General features: G+C 47.2%; 1 long non-coding RNA gene across 2 annotated transcripts in view; it reads left to right on the forward strand.

Annotated features, from left to right (window-relative positions):
* LOC142883902 (uncharacterized) overlaps positions 1–21,231 on the forward strand; it is a 107,781-nt gene that overhangs the window by 40,696 nt on the left and 45,854 nt on the right. The window contains exons 2-3 of one of the 2 annotated variants that reach the window (XR_012926095.1): positions 8,042–8,250; positions 10,907–11,636. This is a non-coding gene — a long non-coding RNA (uncharacterized LOC142883902). Of the gene's footprint in view, positions 1–8,041; positions 8,251–10,906; positions 11,637–21,231 lie in introns of those variants that run through there. The other variant, XR_012926094.1, reaches the window with a different exon arrangement.

The following is a 21,231-nucleotide window of genomic DNA, read 5'->3' on the forward strand; positions in this document are numbered from 1 at the left end:
CAATCAACGGTTGATGCATTTTTACTGTGACACCGGCGTTTAGAATACTGTCCATCTTACTGGTAGCACATCCTTATGTGCATTTTGTAGCTGAGTAATATAAACGGTACAAGTAAAACTGAGCAATCCCAAAAATTCTGCTGGAGAACGTGCATAAAAGTCAAAGTTGTCATAGTTTGTTTATTCTGTGTGTATCTTTTCTGTTGCAGCTCATAGATGAGCTTAGATCAGAGTTAACCATTTATTTATCTTTAATCTGAGGAGAGATGGAGAGTATTGTATGTCTGTCAGTGTCATTTCACCCTCCTGTGACCCATTTAACAGATTTCATGTACTAGTGCTTTTGTAATCGCCGGTCGCCTACAAAAACTACAAACTACAGTTTTACAGAGCCACTTTTTGATGGACCAGCCCTTTCGATGTCAGAAGTGCTTCCTGGCCAAGTCGACTGGCATGACAGCGTGTTGGCGTGTTGTCAAGCGCTGCTCGGGCTACTTGTAAAGTGGTGACTCTCATCATTGTAGAAGGGCGAAGTTGAGGCAACTGGACGGGTTTTGCTATCTTGACGATGAGAGGCGAAACGTCTTCAAGATGGCAAAACCAGTCCAGTGCCCTCAACCTCACCCCTCCACACTAAGACGACCCGGACGACTGAAAACCTTCACAGGCGAATCCAGTCATTCTGCCGTCTCACACAAATCTACGTCGACGACGAATTCCTGCGTCCCGTGTGCGCCCGGCTCGCGAGAGGCTAAGGTACGTAGGCGGAGGGTTGGGCAGAAGGGGCGACAGAAGACGTTCTGCCGAGAGGGAGGGCAAGAGTGGCTGGCATGTGGCTGCATGGCATCCTTGGGAAAGTTTGCAGCTCGCCCTCCCACTCCCTGGATCTGAGCTGGGGACAAATACCGCATGGAGCTGAGAGAGGATAGCCTGCTCGGAGTGTGCAGGGCCACGAGCACACGGGAATGTTTCGCATCAAATGGAAAATGTTCACAGCCATTAGCCAGGCTATCTCTCTCTCTCTCTCTCTCTCTCTCTCTCTCTCTCTCTCTCTCTCTCTCTCTCTCTCCCTCTCTCTCTCCCTCTCTCCCTCTCTTTCGTTCCGTCTGGCCATCTCTTCCCAAACTGTGTCAGAAGTTTGCTTCTATGTTTGGCTCTGCACCCCTCGGCTTGTGATAAACAGTATTTTTAGTCCTGGTGTGGCTCAGCTTTCCTTTTTTGGATTTTTTTTTGCGTGAAATATTTATACAACAACCTCGAAATATCGGGTTGCCAAAAAGAGGAGCTAAAGTAATGTTATGGTTTGCTCCCGGCTGCTTGCTGATATGTTCGCTGTGTCTGAATATGGGTACCCACTCGCAAAGGCTAAACACATGATTTATTATTTTTTTAATCGTCGTCGACAGCATTTGTCCTCCTTAATTTCAGAAGTTGTGCCGCAGCCATTAATTACACACATTTTTTTGAGTTCCCCCCCCACATCAAACCCTTTGTTTACAGTATACGCTCAAGCATTTTGCTCCATTGCGATATCAATATTATTACATAATGGCTTTTAAAAGACTGCTGTGAACACAAACTCTCTCTCTCTCACACACACACACGCTGGCAGCAGTCACTTTCTTTGCGAGATAAAACAAGCACAGGCTTGTCGCCACGTTAACCAGCAGGTGTCCGATAAACTGCCGGCACTTTGCATAGGAGATTCAGGTGTGTTGTGAATTTGCCTGAATTTGATTATTGCAGTGTTGTTGCTGCTTGAGTTATAACTAAAAACATTCCGCCAACAGACGCGTGTCTAAAGAGCGGAGTGTGCGGCGATGTGTGAGCTGGAGCCCCTACATAAACTGATTTCACAACACAACTTAAACTGTTTGATTTGTATCTCTTTATTCCCCCGTTTGTCGCTGTGTCTGTAAACTGAGATCACAACACAACATGGTTCCATTTGGTGACGCAAGCGTCACCTGCGAGTTGTGTGTTTTCTTATTTGTCTCAAAACATGGCCACAAAAGTCTGTTACCTTTTCTAGCAGCTGTGCCAACTCCATCATCTAAATGAAGATGCCATGTTCCAAGAATCCCTAGTTCACTTTGTTGGTGTGTTCAGTGTGTCATCTGCGTAATGAATCTTTTTTGGCTGTGCGTCCCCCTTTTGTCTTTCCTTATTTTCTGAACACGCAGTCAAAGAAAATGCCTGGCGACTTCACAGACTTTGTCACGCGGCACTGCCTCAACACTTGCAACATTTGCTATTCCACTGAACCCCTCTAAGAACTCCAAGCCCATAGAACAGTGAGCATGTATGGAACAATGGTGCAGGATATAGTCCTCACTCTCCCTTACACTGCTTTATGTTAAAGTTAATTAAAAAAACAACAAAACAAAACTTAACTAACTTAAAAAAAAAAAAACAACAATTTCATACCCTTTATGCCATCATGTGCCATTGACTTCTAAAACTTGTCCTTTCCATTTATTTGTCACATACGCATGTTGACATTCCATCACCAACCAGTGTGCTGTGAATATTTTAAAACTGCAACACAATATTGCCACATAAACGTACAGAATGTTCATGCTTTGCGTGCACACGGTTTGCATTGGATTCCTTCACTTCTACCACCCACAAACTCTACCTCGAGGCTTAACCGGGGTTCTCTTTCTTCTTCTGAGCCCACTTCCCTGCCTCTCGCTTGCTCCTGGTGACGACACTCTGTTGGAATTCACTTCTTGCTGCTGTCAAGAGGGGAAGAGAGAGAGAGTGGCTATGTTGTACAGATCTCTCTTTGCTCGGCATCCACTAACCAGGACCATTTGGTGTCTCCTTTTCTTGCACTCTTTTCTTTACCCCTCCTGTAGTCTTTTGTTATTTTTACATCCCCCCAACCCCATAACCCCCCAGTATATGCTGTCTTCCTGTCTGGGTTATGGCTATTTAACATTATTTGTCTGGAAAGCTCTCTGTGCGCTGGGGTTTCCACGGCCTCTGGGGTGGCAGTCGGGGCTGTAAATGATTTGCAGTGAATATTCTGGAGTGGAGGACCAAGGTTTGAGACATTTTTCTGCTGGAGGCGGTTGCATTGTATGCTTATTTGTTGAGACCGCTTGGGCCTTCGTGCATGCATCCCGCTGCACAGTTTACTGACGCCGTTCAAGACAATTGCGCGCCACTGCAGACACACGATGTGCGGCGTGTCTCTAGTGGATGTGTGGCAGAGAGGCATGGTGGGCTTACCGCGGAATCCTCTGGAGGCTTTTAAAGGCACAACCTCCTCCTCTCTCGCTGCACCCAGGCACGCTGTAGATTGATGGGGGAGGTGTTGCCTCTGCTCATTCATCCATCAAACACTTTATTTGGGTTTTAGAGGAAAGGAAAAGGGGTGAAAAGGAAGGAATAAAGGAAAAAAGACTTCCAAGATGATCAGAGTAGGGGGGCTGGGGTGTGGAAGGTTCAGGGGTTGAGTAAGAGGAGCCCCCCTCACGCACACACACAGACCCCGTCTACCTCCCCTTTGCTCTGCCTTGCCCCCCGCCTCCCACACCTCCCTTTAAGCAGATGCTGGAAAAGAAGCCTTACCCTTCTGACCTCCTGCCATTCTCCAGCCCCAGCGCTGATAACAAAAGAGAGATAAAGCCAAATGGGGGCAGATTTAGTGCAGATTAGCGGGCAGGTTTGTGATTTTCACTCAGCTCTCTGTCATGTGTGAGTGTGCATGCTTACGTTTGTGTGTGCCTGGTTAACGTGGGGTGCTCTTTGCTGATTGTGGAACGGGGTGGATGTAGAGTGGTTGGTGGTCTTTGTCTGCCATCGCAGCTGGGTTGGGTTTAGGACAGTGAGGGCCGAGAAGTTTCTAAGCTGGCAGTGGAAACAAATACTGCAGCGCCGGCCCTCATCTCTGCCGAAGGTACAATGAGTTTTATGGGCAGACAAAACTATAATAAGAAACTCCAAACTCAAACTGTACTTATGTAACCATGTGATTCTGTCTGATTGTTGTCTTGTATGTCTTCTTCTTTACTCAAAACCTTTGTCCCTATATGTCACCAGTTGACTGATTTGACTACACGCACTGACCACAGAGGAAGGCACATGTTTGGGTTTGTATGTTACATCTGGGAGAGGGAGAAGGACTTCCACTTCAATCTTGGTAGCTGTGGCCACATTACATAGTAAAACCTTTTCCATGTACATTAAGGGCAATTATGTGTCCAGCAGAAAAGTTGACACCCCTTAATCAACTATTGAACAAATACATTTGGTCTGCTGCTGGTGTCCGATAGATGCGCCTTATTTAACTGAAGTTCAACTAACACAAGATGAGTGAGATACGCGATGCATTCGAATATAGATTTGCCATAATCATTCTTCCTGTTGTACCTTTATAGTACAGAAGAGATTGGGTGGCATCATCTCATCGTGCTCTTCCTCCTGACATGTTAGAATTAAATCATTCATTTTCCAAGTAAAAGTTGCTTTTGCACACAGGGTCAAATGAGCTAAATCCCAAAGTTTTGTGATGTAAAATTATGAAAATTTGAATTTTTGACCAGAAAGGGGACCAGGTTGGCTTATCCTTTCGGCTGTGTGAAAGTGTTTGTTTCCTTTGGGAAGCTTTTCCAAATGCAGACCTCATGGTGTAGCCCTCAGAGGCCCTATTTGAATCACAAATGTCTTTCATTTCTCAATCGCTCACAGGTTTTGGTCAGTTGAGGAATTTTGGGACCCATTAAAGCCCACTGACAATGACTTTCACCCCTGGGACCACCGCAGGGGTCCGCCCCCCTACTGACCCCTCCATTGCTGCCCAGTTATAGCTCCAATGGTTCTGCTCCCGGGTTCTGATTGGTTCGCACGTAGCACCCAGAAACAACCCCGCTGGGGTCAATGTCTCTTTTCATTCTATGGCTCCCTTCCTCCTAGCCGCCTTGTTCTGGCTCAAGTCTGGACTTATCAAAGACAATCCAGTTCTGTCATGTGGCCAAATCATTTTGACACCCATTTAGCATGCTCATCAGCAGACTGTTATGAATATTCAAGTTGGTCCCAGGGGCCAGTGAGAGGATCAATCGACGAGACAAGAATCATGGGGGCTGTGCGTTCAAGAGAGGGGAAACAGTAACACAAAGCTGGATTGCTTATATATGGGACATTTGTTGCAGAATGTATTAGAACACAAATACTGTGAAATTGGATGCAATAGAATTGTAACATTTATAACTCATTTGAGATAAGTCAATTTTGGTAAACACCTACTTGTTGCCTTAAAAAGGACTGAGTTGCTAATTTGAGGTTTTGGTGACGCTTGTAACATGCATACGACTTTGATCCTCTCGGGCTGTCAACCACTGGTTATGAATGTTTTGCACCCTGTGAGAACCAACAACCAAGTTGAGCCAGAAAAAGAGCCTGTCTGTCTCATTGTTGCTGATGTCAAAAACCTCCAGGAACAAATCCAAGCTGATACAAATGATCGTTTGGACTTTGAGAATGTGGCGCCGTTCCAAGTTTGGACGCTTCAGCTCACATAGATCACAGGCAGAGGCAGAAGAGTGTCAAGGGTGCTGCATCTGCATGAACAGTTGACATTTGTGAACCAATTTTTAGCCCAAGTTTTAAATTATTTGTGGTTTGCATAGATAGAGAAATAACCTCATGCATTTGACCAAAAAAGGCCGATCTGTTGCTGTTAAATGGAACAGAAAATGAATATTTTGACTAAGACAGCAGGTCCACTTGTAAGGAAACGGTCACACTTTGCAACCACACGTCTACAGTAGAACGTGGATCTGCAATGGTTTGGTGATTTCACCCTGACATCACAGCTGTTATGAGAGGAAAAAAAACAGCAAGCAAGAATTTTGCAAAAAAACTTAATACATAATTAAGTGACTTCTAACTATTACTTACAACTCTCACCAATAACTTACACCAATAACAGAATTATTAAAAGAATCAATAAAATAACTTTTGATATGTTGCAAGGAACTTTGCCTGTCTTTTCTGTCTCTTAATGTCTTTTCTGGCAGTTAATCTTTCGTGAGAACAAGACAGCCGTAGTCCATAGGTTGAAAGAATCTGGACTTTGTGAACTAAAATGGTGGTAAAGTCACAGCTTTCAGTCCTGTGACTGAGTAGTGATCACACTTGTTCATCTCTGTGTTGGCCTTTTGCTCTCCATCTGTTTCCTTTTGCAATTCGCTTTAGCGTGGATGTATGCACAGATGGGCGTAGAGATAATTGGTCAACAAACCAGTCTTGATGATGTGGTTAGCCTGTTCCTGGACCTCTCTCCCTCTGTGTGTGTGTGTGTGTGTGTGTGTGTGTGTGTGTGTGTGTGTGTGTGTGTGTGTGTGTGTGTGCGCGCGCACTAGGTTTGTCATGTAGGGGGAACCCTGCTGCTTTGAACGTCCCTCCTTTAGCCCTACTGTATTTCACTCAGTAGTGAGGGGGTCAGAGCTGGGCCACCCACATCTCACCACTCCCAAACCTCGAAAAGTCACTACTTGTGACACGCCTCCGGAAAGCTGGCCTCCATGTCCATGTGTATGTGCAGCTTATGTGTTTATTTTTAACTTTAGAAAAATGTTTGATCATTCCCAGTTCCAGGAGTCATAAGTGATGGTCTCCTCTTTAGTTACAGATGTTCTGGGCCAGATTTCCAAGCGACACGGCACATGACGTTAGACGACAAACAACAGTGTTGTTTTTGTATAAATAGGTTTTGGAAATAAATTTTAAAAAAATTCCACAAATGAGTCAGAATTCTGAACACAGTCATCAGCTTTGCCACACCAAAATACCGGGTTTTTAGCGTTTGTAGGCTGTAATGTCAATCATCAGTCTTTGATCTCTCAGCGCCGGTCATGTTCCCTTCAGGAAACATTTTAAACTGTACAGTTTCAAATTTTAGCAAAGGGGGAGGGGTTGTCCGTCTAAAAGAGTCCTAGTCCATCTTTGTCACAGGCCATATCTGTCATTAACTTCACATTATTGTTTTCCGTGTTGCAAATGCTCTTTGTGGTTGCACCCGCCGCCTCCGATGACTCACAGGGGTTTTCGCGGAGCTCCTTGCTAGTGATTGGGGACAGTGGTGAAGCTAGTAGCTGTTTTTGAGGCATCTTAAAGGAAGGTCTTCTTGCTTTATGGCCAAGGCGAGGTTGGTTTCTCACAGTCATATAAGAATAGAGCTTGTCAAAATGAAAGCAGTGGTAATCAATTTCTGGAAACAATACTCTGGTCCCACTAGTTAGTCACACTGAATGAGTTTGAGCCTCATTCTTAACAGTGGCTGGTTTGGTTATTGGTGTACTCAGTCTTCACATACATATAACCTTTTTTTTTGTTGCCAGCAGTTCGCCTGGACCAGTGAGATCTTCGATCTGAAAGCATGTTCATCCATTTTGGAAAGTTCCCCTGTGCTCTCAAATATGACTGGTTGGGAAAAAGCAGAAGTAATTTTGTGCTACAAATAATAGCTGTTGCTCAGAAATTATTGTGAAAGTTGCATTTTTCTGAAAGCAAAAATCAGACTTGGTTTTTGTGATAAGAGAAAAAAACAACACATTAAATCCTGGCAGGCAACAGGTTTGCCCATCGTCTTCCTTTTGACACCTTTTTCTGCACACTTTCCAAAATGGATATGTGAAATAAATCCAGTGAATTCAAGGATTTGGTCCATCTGGTGAGATGGTTTGAATCTGAGCAGCCTCATTACAAGACCTCCAAACGGTCATGTCTGAAGATATTGGCCAGTTCGTACTTGTTGACCCTCCATAAGCAGACAGTTAGATTGGCCAGACAGATGATGCCCATCCCGTCAGCTTGTTGCTGTGGGCAGTGGGGTAGATAATAATCAACAGCTTGACTGTGTCAGTGCCAGGTTAGGCTAGCCCTGTTGGTCTGGCTGAGGGAGACGACTGAGGGTCAACAGGAAGTAACAAAGATGAGGACGTACTGTAAATCAGGGTGCCAATACTCACACATGTAAAAATACATTGTATGGTTAATTCTTTTTTCTTTTTTTTTCTTTTACCAACAGCCATCCAAGTGTTGGAAAACGGTCTCACAAAAGTATGAAGACAAGTAATATGATGCGATGCCAGGCACAGAGCGGCAGCAACAGAGCACCTCTCCATTGGACATCACGCGTGGGTCAGACTCTCTGTTTTGGCCCACCTGAGTGACATCATGAACTTGGAATATTTGGCCAGAGCTGATCTGCGCTGCTGCCGTCAGCTTCTTCTGCACGTAAGTGAGATGGTTCTTCTTTTTATATCTGTCAACTGTTCAACTGTGGATTCAAAATAATCAGTGGCGTCCCGCTACTGTCCCGCTTCCGGTTGGTCAACATGACGTTTCCGTCAGGTCTGACAAGCCATGTATCAACATTGCGTGTTGTTTGTGGTGACATACTAAAAGCAAATCCGCTCTCAGAAGCCACCTGAGCTTTTCACCCGGCTTCATTCTTGACTGTGAGATTCAAGGCTTTTTCTATCCATGTGAGAAAAACCTTCCGTCGCTCCGAGTTGATGGGAACAGAAGACGTGGTGTGGCAGCAGATGCATCACTTTTTTTTCTCCTCCTTATTTATGTCACAATAAAAATATTCAGCGGCTCTGTAAATTGGGACCTTCTTCCAGACTGTGGGAATTTCTGGTGACTCGTGCAAAAGTCGGCCGAGGGTTCATCTCCGTGTTGGGAAGTAAACAACTGCTGTGAATCTCTTCTCACATCTGTATTGTTGCCTTTATCCAAAGGGAAATCTTTCAGGTTCAAAAAGCCAGTAGTCAATGCACTGATAATTCAGCAACTTAATATCACATTCCCCTTGGTGCCTCCACCATCGCATAAAAAGCATTAACCATTAAAGAGACAAAGAGAAATGTTCATGGACGTGTCCGACGCACAATATTTACAGTCATTAGTAGCAATGTCGAATGTTTTTACACTTCACCACATCCTGACGGTCTCATTAGTCTAAGTGGAAGCAGCAAGAGTGGAACAGCCTGTCAGCAGAAGCGCTGATTAAATGTGTACCAACGAGCCTCCCCGGACCTGACAAATAAAGCCGAGGAGCACAGGGCCACGGAAAACGCGGCCGGCGTACGTCAGGACGGTGACACGGGAAGCAAACTAGGGCACCCTGCCGGTCGGAGGTGATGCTGAACACGTGTAGAGCAGGAAACACAGAGGCTGGGAAGAGGGGGGCGGAAGGTTTGTCAGAATGCGGACTCGTCCCTTGTTTTTCCTGAGTTGGGGGGGGGAAATGAAAACGATGCCACGCTGCTGCCACGGTACCGTATTTGCAACACCTTGAAAGTGACTCAGCCTCTCCAGTAAACAACCAGCAGATGTAAAAATGGGTTCGTCCCTTTCTCCTTGTCGTGGCGAGGCTCACTTCCTGTTGCTGGCCCCCAGGGTGAGCGCGCACAATGGCCCAAACGCCACAAACACCAACCCCCAGAGCGGACGGTCGGGGGGCTGCCAGGCGTGGTGACAGAGGGGTTTATTTGTTTTGCTATTTGTCTGGAGCGCAGAAATTGTTTTCCAGCTCCTCCTTGATTCGACAGATCGCGCCGGCCGGCCGCCTGCCCGACCGCCCGCCCGACCGCCTGCCAAGCGGATGCTGGGTGTGATCTTGTTTCTTGTTGTGATTATGTGAATCCGTAGAGGAAGGTTGTATTTCTGAGGAGCCCCGTTTAAAGGGGAGGGAGGGGTGGGAGGACGCCGCTTGCTGTGATTAGCGCCCGGCCACGTCCTGGGTCAGCTCGGAGGGCTGAAGTGTCTGGAGCAGCAGGGGGATTTCCACCGGCTCTCAGCTCCACTGCAATTATTATTACCTACAGTGGAGCCGCGGCTCTAAGGCACACTTTTTTTTTTTTTTTTTTGCAGGGGGGAGGGGCGCGTTACACAACACTACAACCTTTTACTGTACGGCGGGAGACCAATCATGGGTAGGCCTCACATGTGGTTTAAATGCTGTACAGTTAATGGCCTCAATTTTTCATCGGCCGATGTTATTAGATGCGAGCAGATGAGGAGATTAAAGGGTGGGAACTGCTCTGGTGACATTTGGTTGTCGCCGTCGGAGTTTATGGCGTCTTAGGTTGAACGGTAGAAAATGCAAATGTTTCAAAGATAGATAGATAGATTGATAGATAGATAGATAGATAGATAGATAGATAGATAGATAGATAGATAGATAGATAGGAAATGAAATGCATTTGTTTTGTAATTCCAAAATAAAATGCAAAAGGAAACAGCCAAATCATGACGTCCATACAGTAGACACATAGACAAATGGACAGACGGACAGACGTGACAACCTACTGACTTACTGACTGATATTGTGTCTGATCCACCGCCTGCCTCTCCGAGGGAGCGTCCAGTGGAGCGAGGCCGGGGCCGCCGGGCCCCTGCCAGAAAAAGCGCGAGCAGTTAATGGTTCGGAACTGTGACTTATCTTGGCCATCGGCAAAACAAAAGCTATAATTATCTGCAAAATAAACTCACTTCCTTGATTGTTGGACAAATAATGCATTAAACAGCTGGAGATAAACGGTTGCTTTTTATCGCCGTGTCGCCAGCCTTGTTGTAGAAGGTAGGTTGGGGTCGGGGGGGGGATCCGGCCACCGAAAGTGAAAGGCCTTTTCTTAGGAGTGGCCCCTCCTTGGCTCCCTTTTTTTTCTCTCTATCCAGCATTCCAGGGCTTCATAAAATATCAACTCCTTAATAAATGCAGTTTTTTTTTCCCTAGCTGAGAAAACTGGATCAAATGGCCCCTAATTTTCCAACCTGCCTTCTTGTGTGTGTCAGCATTGTGTCTCCCAAGGCCTTCTTTATATAGGCCCCAATATTATTTTTGGCCCCTCTTTTTTTTTTTTTCTTTTTTTTTTTTCTTCAGACACGTACCTCCCGTTCCTCCAACTCTCTCTGGCCCACCTCCACCAGGACCGCGGAAGGCTGGCACCCGCCACAAACCCTGAGCCAGTCCCGGGCAGCTGGGATCTGGGGGGAGCTCCCCGCAGCTCTGCAGCGTGCTGGCAGTGCCCGTCTCTCTCCTGCCCCCGCCACTCTTAATTCTGGCTTTTTACTCGCGGCCAGCTTCAGAATACAATACAGTGGAGCCCTGTGCTGTGGACACAGACACACACACACACACACACACACACACTCACACACACACACACACACAGACATCCACACTTTTATAAGCCGCTGAAAGGGACGAGACCAAAGGCGGAAAGAGCAGCAGACGCCTCTCAGATGCCGGTCTTGGCTTTTGCGCGGCCCCTTGACACAGACGGGCCACACAACAAGATGACTGTTGTTTATTGTTTATGGAAGGAGCCTCTGCCACACTCCGCGCTCTCTTCATCTGGAGGCTCCTGCGGAGGCACAGCGGAGAGAGAGGGGCTCACTGGAGCTACTGTATCGACGCAAGCGTGCCCAGGTCGATCAAGGAGAACTTGTGTGTTCGTATACACAGAGGGGCTGATGCAAGAGACACAGTTCCAGTCCTGTGTTGTTCGCTCACCTGGCGCTACGTCCTCAGAGAAACTGGAGAATGAGAAGATTTGATTTTAATATTTTGCTGTTCTTTGTTCAGATCGTTTTACCTACTTTGAAACAACACATTAGTGATAGATGTAAACAACAGATAGTCTGAGCAGGATTTCTCTTGTCGTCAATCACAACATCGATCAGCTAACAAGTCAGTCATCCAATACCGATGGACTGATAACCATTCAGAAGTTCTTTTAAAAAGCCAATTAAATTTTCATTCAGCTGGGATTCACAGCAGCGCTGGAAAAAAAAAAAAATCGCAGCCCGACCCCAGAGAGTCAAAAAGTGAAACAGATTTTAACCACAGAATTAAATGGCTTAAAATTGTGGACTAACCAGCAACAAGTGCAGCAGATGCTCTGACGAAACTTGAAAAAATGATGAGAAAGGAGTCGCAGATGAAAAAAAAACAATAGAGAGATGTGAGAGTGATATGGGAGAGAGATAAATTAATCTACGCCCATCCAATCACAGATGACTGAATATCAGCGGCGCTACCAGTAAATGCCACATCATTCTGAGTCTAGCAATCTGCCCTCCTCGAACCAAGTCAGGAAACCAGTTCACGGGTATCAAGGCCAAACCAAATGTGTGCTATTAATTGGCAAACAATATAAATACCAATTTCCTTGAAGCTCCTTTTTAAGGAGTCAAGAGCCTACATACGTCAATACATAGAGTCCTAATTATGACACTGGAAGTTACCCCGCAGTGAAAATAAAAAACGTGGTCTCATTCACTCATTTAGAAATAGCTTCTTTCTGAGGACAACAAAAAAAACAAAACAAATCATGTTGTTTGGTGAATTTCTCGAGGTTGAAGTTGGGTATCGGTTCCCCAGCAGACGTTTCTCCTTGCTTGGCTTTTATTCCGAAGCTACGAGCTGACGGAACCCTGTTGGTCTGCACCAGCTCTCACCCGTTAAAACCTGGTGAGTGAGCGAGAGAGCGAGAGAGAAATTCCTTCCTAATGGTGCACGAAAGTAATGATTCACCGCTGTATTATTGTTTGGACCCTTGACGGATCTTTCCTCATTACATCAACAAGAAAAAGCGATTCATTTTTATGGACTATCCACTTTTTCCCCCCCTTGTCTCACTCTCGCCACCGTGTTGCGAGCGTCTTTCCTTTGACCTCGCACTGACATGTGCGGCCGGGAGGAAACGGGCCGTAGCTGGAGACGCTCCTCCGGCCTGAATGAACGGCCTCCTGGTGGCCCGGCATGGGCGCCGTTGAAGAAGGTCCCCGCTGACGGCTGCGCCGACCGGGTCGGGAGAGTGGGAGTGAACCGGCGTAATAGAGGGTAGAGAGGCAAGGGGAAAAAAAGAAAAAAAAACTAAAAAGGGACTTGGACGACGTTCTTGCAAATAATTGCGTCCATTGTCCTGCCGGTTATGGTCACAAGCTGTTTGCTAGGCCCCTGTCTGTCTGCCGCTCTCTGTGAGCCCGGTGTCGGGCCCATAACGCCCCCGAGGGGGGAGCGGCTTGTGCCAGGGGTGACAGGGATGCCAGCTCACCCCCCCTAACCCACGACCCGGTGGCCCCCCTTGCGTCTGACGGTGCCCACGCCAAGAGCAAACGGTTCCGGGGGCCAAGCCCCGGAGACTCGAGGCGTGCTGTGCACATGCTGCTTGGCTGTTAAATAAAGCTGGTTCAAAGAGCACATTCCTGCCCCGAGCCCGGCGCTGGAAACAGCTCTCTCTCTCTCTCTCTCTCCCTCTCTCGCTCACTCTCTCGTCGCGTCAAAGCGGCAGATTGTTTCGTTTTATTGCTTCGCCTTTATCTCCGCTGACTGCGGCGCAATCTGATTGGGCGCCGCCTTTTATTAGGCTCGGCCGCGAGAGCGGCTGCAGATTGCCTATTTGGACAGGGTTACCTGTTGCCCTTATCGGAAGTTGGAGTGGGTTTTTTTTTTTTTTTTTTTTTTTACGTCCCACTTCCCCCGATTGCCTTCATGAAAGTCGCGAGCAGCCGAGCCCACAATTTGTCTTATCGCGATCTCGACACCCACTCGCGCTGTAAATCTGTAATCATCAGCTGGCAAGAAGAAATAAAAAAATAAAACCTCCCGGTCTTCCGGTGGCGGCGGGTCACGGCCTGGGCTTTCTTTTGGGTTAGAACGCTGAGGGCGTGTGGGCCCTCGGCCGCGTTCGGCTGACAGGAAAAGTATGCAAAGACTTCCCTTCCTCATCAGAAAACTTTTGGAGAAGGCTTTGTTGCTCCTCCTGCGGGAACCCTCGCTCGGACGCTGCCAAACGGATCATAACACAGGCGAAATAACAAAAAAAGACATCAGGAAGTCTCGGGGCTCAATCCCTCTAAGTGGTCCTCTGGATCTCCCCCCCCCTCCCCCCCAAACCCCCTTGCGCACCCCCCCCCCCTCCCTCGCTTACATAAGCATCAGCCAGAAGCCACTTTGCATTATTGCTTCCAGAGTAATATTTGCATAAACAAGCGTGGGAACCGGCGCAGTCCAACACGGCATCGGCTGCAGCCTGTAATGATGGAACCTCAATGACATCACGAGCGTTTGAGCGTGGGGTTCTGGTAATGGTGCCGTGCGTGGCCTCAAAATACCAGTGGCTAAGTGGAACACACAGGCTGCGAACGGCAATAGGAGTCAGATGCTCTCGGGGCATTTTTTGGATTTTATTTTTCTTGTTTGTTTCTTTGGGGCCGTCTAGAGTCGCCCTCCCTCCCCCCTTTCCATTGATAGTTTTAGGAGGGGGGGGGGTGCTCCGCCTGCCCGAACCGTATGGTAAATGTCGGGGAGTAAACCTGGGCCCCTATAACAAAGTGCAATTGGATCTAATCCGCCCCAGGCTGGAGCACGTTTGATCCGAAAGCCGCTTTTCGGCGCAGCTAACCACATCTTCAGCGAGCGAGAAAGTCGGCGCGGCGCACTCAGGATGTTATGGTATTTTTTTCTCCCCCCCAGTATAATAATCTGACGTCACGGCAAAGGGAAACTGTTCTCACATGTTGCCCGGCTGCGAAACGTCGGGGTCACTCATCTGCGAAGTTCGCCGTCGCATCTTACCTTCGTTAAAGCCCGCGCATTCGTTCCTCTCCCCGCCCCTCCACGCCGAGTTTGCATAATGAGTTTGTTCTTTTGATTTGATTTTGTGTACATTATGCCGCTGAGTGCTTGCATCTGTTTTGCATTCCTCCCGCTCCGAAATAAATTGCGGGGCGAAATCTGATACAGCGGCGGGATTTATTGGAGCTCTCGCGCGGCTCTCGAGATCATCCTTTTGTCAAATGGCACGTTCTTCATATGAATTGCAATAATAATTGTAGGTGGGGGGAAAGTTCCGTCAGGTCTCACCGAGGTCAGACGTTTGGCCGCATCAAAGGCAGGGGAGAAGAGAAACTCCCCGGGTCTAGCAAGGTAACGCAGCAGTTAAACTGGAAGCATGAACACACGCGCGCGCGCACACACACACAAAAAAAAAAAAACACCCACACACTTTTAGTTTCCCAGCTAGTGTGGGATGATCCCTGAAGATGTGAAACCCAAACTAGGGTGTCTCCTGCTGTTAATTATGTGTTTGGCATCGGCTTATGTGAAACATGCCAAAAGACTTTTGGTGTCATTGTAATTGCATATGATGCATTAACATCATCCAAAAATAACATCCAGTTAATATTGTCGGGCCAACTTAGTGTTTAGGAATGTGTCCGAGCCGTAACCCTTTTATGGAGACGGTTGAGCTGAAATCCATGTGAAGGAAATCACTGTTGTTTTAGGATAATTAGACATTTTGATTTTTTAGCAAAAGCACATTGTGACAAACTTGAAACATTTCTGGACTCATCTTACGTATCCATCTGGACTGGAGCCCATCAAAATGTTGTGTAGAAGGGAGGAAGTGACAGGCCAAACCCCACCGTCTGTTCCATCCCAGCAACCAATCAGAATTGTGATTGAAGTTGGTTCGGGCGGGTTCCCGCAGCAACAGACCTCCTATTGGTGCAGCATTACACGACATGTGACCGCCTTTGACGAAGCTCTTCCATAGAATGAATCGCCAAAAGCCGGTCAGAAGTGAAGTGAAGCCGTTCAGCCGAGAGAAACTGAGGCTCTTGAGGCTCGCCGTCTCTTCCTGTTTGTCTTCTTTGTTTTCTTCAGGAACTTGCAGCTAGCCGCTAGCAGGGTTAGGGTAACCAGGAAACAAGCGCCTTGTTTCCTGGTTTTATCGCAGCCAAAACAAAGCTTATTTAGAGGAACACTTGGTCCAAATGTACAAGCCTTTACTTTCTGTCTTCCCATCCATCGCAATGTACCTTCTCCTACATCCGATGGCCATGAATTTGCTGCAGCCACATAATCAATCTGCGCGCCGCTGGTTGCCAAACGGTGATGTCGACCCAGGTCTGCCCCAACTATGGGCCCAGACATGATTGACTCAAGATCTGGTCTGGACTCTTTGAAAAATACGGTCTCAATTACCCAGTACGGGGCTCCCACAGACCTCTGGCTTGGTACGTGCACAGGGGTGTGCATGCGCACACACACACCATTATTTTACAAGTTAAATCAAAGTCAGATTACTCTTAGTGAGTCCCAAATGTGCTTTTCAGTAAATACAGCTCTCCCTCCTTAGCCCTGCTGTTCACATACCCGACAAGGAGACCCCCACCACCGCCACCCCCCACACACCCTCGTCCCGCCTCCCCCTTCAGAAGCCTGCTTTGCGCCCCTCGTGCTCTGCGCTAATTGACTGAGGCAGGTTGAGGTGAGGTGAGGTGGACGGGAGTAGAGGCGGGCGGGCGCATGGCAGCAGTCATATGCGAGCGGCGCCGCTGCAAAGCGGCTGATGTGGGGAACCATTAGCGCAGAGCGGCTAAAGCAGCGAGGAGGCACACGCAGGGTGCGCCGCTTGAGCAAATAAGCCCCCTCTGTGCTTGAGAGCGAATAACCCTGCTGCCTGCCCCATTAGCAGTTTTTACCAGAGAGTGGTTTTCTCTGCCGATGACATCAGTGACAAACAGAGCCCTCTGCTTTCCTCTTTAAGCGCAAAACTCCATGACTCGGATGTGCCAGCTTGTTTTCTTTGCTCCAGCAGACCATTAATGCTCCTTCAGTTTTTTTTTTGTTTTTTTTTTTGAGATCAGACCAGTCGCTGAAACGTCTCTGCAGTAGCTCAGCTCAAAGTGTTAACTGTCGGAGGTTCGCCACCAGTCTGGATCTGGAGTCACAGCGTCAGATGTTTGCAGCTCGTTCATTTGCTGCCTCGTCACACTTAATGGAATGCTCGGGCTGTAATTTGAGGAAGTTTGTAATCAGGTCACTTATTCTTCTGCCGGAAACCAGATCAAGCCCCGCCCAAAACTAGGATGTGGCACTCCACACTTTGTCGTGTCAGTGTCGTTAGCCCAGAGGAACTTTGTGTCTGCATCTGTTGAACTCCCCTCCTCCCCCAAACCTCCCCTTCGCCCCCAACGAAAATACAAAGTTAATAAGGTTTTTTGCTATTGTGTAATTAGCTGATTTCGGGTTACAAATATCGTCATTTTCAAACGCTTTGTTCGAAATTGCGCCTCAGCACATGATGTTCTCACCAGTTCAGAGGATATTGCCCAAAACTCTGCCAGAAATTTGGAAGGAAATGAAAAGATTTGCTCACTAAAAGGCAGTGCTTTAGTGGCTTTGCACATGTATAAAATTAAGGCGGTCACAAGAGATACATTAAAAACAAGAACTTCAAATTAGAACCCTCCTACTCTTGCCCCAACTTGTGGACACCTACTTCACTCTGAGACACAGTGGACAAACCACAGCTCCATATAATTTTTTTTTTTTTTTTTTACCTTCACAGTTTAATTATTTATGCTGCTTGAAATTAATGAAACAAATTTAGTAATTTACTGATTATAGATGTGAGATAATGTGTGCAGTGTGTTTCATTTTGGTTACATTCTGGTGGTATATTTTTTTTAGAAAGTAATTTGACAAAACCAGACTGGACCAGCGCAGGATTTTTAAACATCTTGCTGAAACTAGACCACTGCTCATGGTTCAGAACGTATAAGCTGTCAGCTTATTTCTCTGTCTATAGACTCCATCAGTTTCCATCACAGGTCTCAATTCAAGCATGTTTGTCATTTTTTCATCATTGCAATCCGAGTGAAACCTTTGGCTGCACTAATCAAAACAAAGCACACTTCCCTTTTATTTTTTTCACATCAATATACAGTTCTACAAAATTTCATGCTGTTGTTGTGTTGTGCATCACTTTCCCACGACAACATCGGCAACAATAGGAGGCGACTTGTCGGGGTCTCTCAGCAGCGGACTGTAGAACCGTATAAATCGTCCTGATTTAAACCATGAAATCTGACCGGAACTGGTGGCATTAAAGTTTTTTTTTCGGAGGTTAAACCCGCCCACTCGATGTCTACTTTGTTGGACGGTGTCCATCCACCACCTTTATGCAGTGCATTTTTTCCCTCGTAATTCTGTCAGAGGTGACGCGACTGATGTCACCTTCAATCCAAACGCTTCACGCCTCAACCTTTTGCGCTTTTTTCCTGTCACGTATTCACTGACGATCCCAGCGGTTAAGTCCCTAACGCACGAACTAATCTGGGTAGATACAAGTTTAGTGCGATAAGATTTAAGATTAGCGAGAGATAACTGTTTAAAGGGAATACTCGGCTGACCCTAAAACACTCGATTAGTTAAAAGTTAACTTCACTTTCTGTCCATTATTACAAAACGGAGGAAACCGCTACCATATTAAGGCATCAGTTCCCAGAGGAAATTGCTGCCATTTATCTTGGTTGTCCACCTTGTTGTTGTCCTAGTGGGGTGTTTGTTTGCTTGCTACTATTGGTCATTTTCAGTCTAGCCTGACAAGATATTTCACCTGTGCACCTGAGCTGTTGCTGTGAGATATGCAGACACCAACTGGCATCACCAGCGAAGCCGCTCAACCTCCAATCCTTCCCCCCCGATGTCTCTCAAACTGCCGTCGAAGCATTGTTAGCTAACAGGCCGCCGGCATCCTCTCGATTGAGCGAAATGGAGGCGTCACACCGGGCAAAGACGATGTTGGGACGAGATCGGGGGGAGCGATGCCTTTGCGCAGAAAGTGACCACAGTAAATAATTCCACAAACTGTTTTGCCTGAGTCACGCTATGTGGCACAGCTCCGTGGAGGTTTTTTTTTTTTTTTTTCCTGCTGTGGGAATCGGATCCAACCGAGCCGTCTTATGCAACCTGCTCGAGTGTTCAAAGGCTGCTGAGTGCCCTCTCCTGCTTTGTCAGGCTCTCACAAGGGGTTTATCAAGTGTAGGGTGGGAAGGCCTGATGCTGGAGGACTTTGGAAGTGAGTGCCTTCGTCTGTGCCTTCTTGTGTAGCGTGTGTGTGTGTGTTTGTGTGTGTGTGATGTGCCGCTGCGCATGCCCGTGTTTGCGTTTGATTACATGCGTTCACCGCCTCAGATGTGCGTGCATGCGTGTGTTTTCCTCCCACTCGGGGGGACTTTGTCCCCCGCCGAGAGGTGTGCCAGCCAGTCAGCTGAGAGACAACACGATCTGAAGCAGGTGCCGCCGTGAAAAAAAAACTGGGCCAAAGAAGAGGGGAAAAACTGAGGGGGGCGATGAGGGGGGCGATGAGGGGGAGAGAGGAGGAGGTCAGAGACCGGTAAATAAAAGGAAAGGGAAAAAAAAATGGCGCCGGCTTGCCGAAAGTATCGCTTTGAACCTTGTTCCAGGTGTTTGTGCATCGCAAACAGCGCCGGAGCGACACCGCAGGCTCCGGCAGTCGCCGCCGCGCGTCTGCCGACGGGTGGCGTTACGTCCAGGTTACTTTTATTTATCGACTCTTTATGATCTCAGGCACTGTGCAAATCACTCAAGGTTGATTGTCCGTCAGAGCGATTCGAGAGTGCGTCGGAGCCCCCGGGGGGGCGGGGGGGGGAGTTCCCACGGGCCTCTTCCGACCAACGCTCGAGTAGTTGGTAATCTGACAGTCTGACGGTGAACAAATATCGCAAATGGTCCGATGTTTTCTTTTGAAAGTGCACTTTAGCGTTTTGACTGTTGATCGTAAACGTGACCAACTTGAAGTCCTGTTTAAGGTGTCCGTCTTGACGGATTATGACGTGTCAATATTGTAACTGCTAACCGCGAGCTAAGCTAACAACCAAGCTAAGCTGGGCACAGCGGAGCGGCACCACTCTCCCTCGCCAGTCGAGTTAGCTCGTGATGAATGTCAAAGACAGGAAAATAAATGATGTAATACTTGTGGAAGAGTCTCTCTTCCAGTATTTACTTATTATTTTGCATATCATTTGTTCATGTTCATTGTTATTGCCTGCTTATTAAGCTAGCATCTTGCTTTGTCCTCTCCTTCCTTGTTATCATCAGAAACACAGAATTAGGTGCGGCACTTAAATCATGAGTGAGCCGTGAGGTGGGGGGCCTCCTGAGGGAGGTGAAGGTATATTTCATATTCATATTTCTATATGAAGGGATATTTGAAGTATGGAGAGGTGTTTCTCATACCTACCCATCATATGTCGGTCTTAAGAGGGATTCCCTCTGTCTATGTCACGATTTGGACTGAGATGTTTCAAAATAAAAGCATAAACACAAAACAATGGCTATGTTCACATGGACACAAATAATCGGAATAAAGGCCCAATCAGATTAAAAATGCTTCATGAAAACGCCTCAATCGGAAGAAGATACCGATCCGATACGGTCCATTCAGAAAGAAATTTCATTCCGAAAGAGAGGTGGTTTACGTTGGTCATTATTCCGAATGGCGTCCATGCACACACCCATTCGGATCCTGACTTCCTGGTTGGGGTAAAATCCTTTGGAATTTGCGATCCACCAAGGTTTAGTTCGGATTGGAGATACTTGCGGATGTAAACATACCTCCTGACTCCTTCTGCACTCATTGTAGTTACAAAAAATGCGTGATCATCACAGTGCCACTGCTGAGCATCAACACTGTCCTATCAAACTTAGACTGGCTGCCTGGAAAGTCTTAAAACAAACAGTCCTGGAATCCGACTGGCAGCATCAGAAGACGGGACACATGTGAGCGTGGAGCCGGCACCCCGTGGCTCCCCGCCATCGATTGCTTGACATTGACGTCGGATAAGGAGCGGCGGGCACGAGGACGGTCTGTCCGGCCGCCCACGCTTGTTGACAAGACGTGGTGCCTGGTGACACCGCCACTCGGCGAAGTACAAATGGTAAAGCGGCACTGACCGACCTGAGCACTCTTTGAACTCCAGATGAAGTGCGGGTCTGTCAGCACCTGTTCCAAGTGACCTTACCCCACAAAAATCAATCAGCACAAACATACAGGAGCAGCACAAAAAAAAGGTGTGCGCGTGTGTGTGTGTGTGTGTGTGTGTGTGTGCGCGCACACGCGTGTGTTTGTGTGTGTTTCACCTGGTCCAATGGGTTATGTACAGTGGTGATGCAGCAGAAAAAAAGGGACTCTTTCCTGAAAGTCTTTTGATGTTTTCTCCCATTGACCCATGTCAACTGATTGAACCAGTGGACTCGACCCAGTGGAAAATCTCTCTCTCTCTCTCCACTCTCTCTCATACACACACACACAAACACACAAGGTGTTCTTTTCAATGATTGAAAGGTGCCTTTGCACTTGTTAACCTCTCATTTGCATCCGCATG

Source organism: Nelusetta ayraudi, unplaced genomic scaffold (genome assembly GCF_046127955.1).
Source record: "Nelusetta ayraudi isolate G7.1 ecotype Tasmania unplaced genomic scaffold, CSIRO-AGI_Nayr_v1 ptg000009l, whole genome shotgun sequence".
Lineage (NCBI taxonomy): Eukaryota > Metazoa > Chordata > Actinopteri > Tetraodontiformes > Monacanthidae > Nelusetta > Nelusetta ayraudi.